This window comes from Corylus avellana, chromosome 3 (genome assembly GCF_965113065.1).
Source record: "Corylus avellana chromosome 3, dhCorAvel1.hap1.2, whole genome shotgun sequence".
NCBI lineage: Eukaryota > Viridiplantae > Streptophyta > Magnoliopsida > Fagales > Betulaceae > Corylus > Corylus avellana.
Genome location: NC_142492.1, coordinates 35987167 through 35989679, shown reverse-complemented (window position 1 = coordinate 35989679; position 2513 = coordinate 35987167). Strand labels below are relative to the sequence as shown.

At 32.2% G+C, this 2513-nt stretch overlaps 1 long non-coding RNA gene across 1 annotated transcript; it reads left to right on the top strand.

The window, feature by feature from the left end:
- Positions 1–435: 435 nt before the first annotated feature.
- Positions 436–1327, top strand: LOC132176708 (uncharacterized). Its single transcript, XR_015911801.1, has 2 exons — positions 436–582; positions 1188–1327. It is a non-coding gene; the product is annotated as an uncharacterized LOC132176708 (long non-coding RNA).
- The last annotated feature ends 1186 nt before the right edge of the window (positions 1328–2513 follow it).

Below are 2513 nucleotides of genomic sequence, written 5' to 3'. Positions count from 1 at the left end.
TGTTTTATTTCGATTGCAGCGTGAGTTTAGTTCCTGTATTTTCCTTGTGTTGAATCTAATAAAAGTGTTTTCATTCAGAAAGGAGATGGCGCAATGAGTAGGCAATGACTCTTTAAATATATTGTTCAAAAATAGAAGAAGCAAATTATAAAAAAGGTTTCCTCAAAAATCAGAGAAAAAGTTAAATCAGGATCATCAAACGACAAGAGGCGTTCGATTTTGTGGGGTTTAGCCCATCATAGTACGGTGGGCTGTCTTCAACATTGAGTTATCGTAGCCCAACCTGAAAAAGTTTAGTGGATATTGGATATTCAAGAAGCCCACCTATGGTACCCACCAAATGAAAGGATATTCTGACATCTGTAACTACCCTTCCGTTTTAATTATATATAGCTCAACAAGGCTTTTGTAAAACTTGTTTCTTTTAAAGTCAACTGAAGGCTTTTGAAGTCTCCGCATGGAGGATAGATCTCTCATGGAGGGCTTCACTCCCGCCCTTAACTATACGTCGACGCTTCAACCGCTCTCGAATCGGAAACAGAGGTTCGCCGATCACATTCCAGCTTCGCTCTCGGATCGGAGGTATGTATCATAGAGACCGTGATTAAATTTCATGTTTGTGGTTGTTATTATATTCATAATTCATTGATTAGGGAACAAAATTTTGGTCAAGTTCAGGTAAATAGATATATATGTGCTGTCCAGGTTATGATGTGTTTTAAACTATTTTTGGAGCTACTTCATTTGATATTAAGGGAATTTTTAATATATCTGTGTGTATGTCCTCGTGCTCTTCCATGTCTGTGTGGGTTGCGTTTGATGGTGCTGCACTGGGAGTGGAGGGTGAATGTGGGCATGCCGAACTCTGTGACAACTGCAATTCATGAAAGAGAGACACAAATTTTACAAATTTGAAAGGATTAGTTGTGTTAAATCAGGGGTTAAGTCGTTAAAATTGTTTATAGTAATCCGAAGCAATTTCACTCTGCTCATCGTTGCAGCGACAAATATTCAGTGTCTTTGAACAATGAGATTTCCCTTTTTCTCTATCTAATTTTTGCTGACAGTGCTGTAAGCAAAAATTATTAAATTTTAATTTAACGATAATTTTAAAAGCTACATCAAGTTTGACATGAATTTTCCTTTTATCATTACACCTAATCATATATATGTTTACTGGGTTTCAGTTTGGTGGAGTTAGAGAAGCTGCTTTCCCCAGTTTTCTCAAAAGGGTCAGATGTAGAGTAATGAAGCAATCTTGAAAAGGGCAAATGTATGCCCACAGATGAATGTATGCAAATTCAAAAGGGCCACGCTAATTCTCCTTTGTTAATGATAATTTTTCATGACTGACGACCAAAGATCTTCTCTCCGATGCGGCTCAAAAGTCTTAGGGAAGTTTCAGTCCTGCTTGTAGATATAATGAGGGATAAAGTCTTGTTGTGTTTGTACAAATTGGAAAGTGAATATGTTGTTTTTTGTTACAAGGACTTATTTTGTCTATAAAAGGCAATCAAATGATATATCAATCTGCTCTGCTGCCAAATTAGATCCCAGTGAATTTAATGAGGTAAGTCTAATATCTGGAGGCAATTGGTTTGAAGAACCGACGTACATTACGTTGGCATGCAAAAATGTGTTGGAATTTCTTTTTGGTTACCATTTTTATAGGAAAATGCTGAAAAGTCATTTGAAAACAGATGTCGTGATTCGTAATTGGTAATTTGGTATGATTAAATAATTAAGAATATATGACTCATACGTTAGCCATTATAATTAGGACAAAAATTTCTTTTAAACTAGTATAAAGATATATAATTCTTTTACAACTTGTTGACATATGAGTTTGTAGGTGTAGCCATTCAAGATTATTTTTGTAATGCACCTATAAAAGAATGTTATGAGTGTTTTTGACAATATTGAAGGACACCAATTAAGCTATTCTAATTATAATCAAGAGTTGTTTTTTGTGCACTCTAATTTTTATTGCTATGAATTGATTAATACTAAATAAGTCGAATTAGTGATTTCCTCAAAATAAATTCTCTATAAATGGTATTAGAAGGGAATAATATGACCATTAAAAGATGAAAACATAAAGTAGAAAATATGACTGTTGAATAATTCGACTTTTTTTAAAAAAAAAATATGACCATTAAAAGATATAATTGCTTAAAAAAAATACGATCCTTAGAAAAAAAAAACAAATAAATAATAAAAAAAATAAAGAGTGATTTGAAAAGCCATCAAGTAAAATAGAAAAAAAAAATATAACTTTTAATTAACAATTTTAGATAAAAATGTATGTTAAACTAATGATTAAACGATTAAATTTATTTCTTTTTATCAACTTAAATTTTAAGAATAATTAATAATTTAACATAATATCAAAATTAAAGGTCCTAAAATCAAGGGGGTGTTTGGCAAATGGAATGGCCTAAACACTGTAGTTGATGTAGATTGATGTGAAAAAAAAGTAAGAATGTTTGGTATAAAAAAAATGAAAAGTGGTA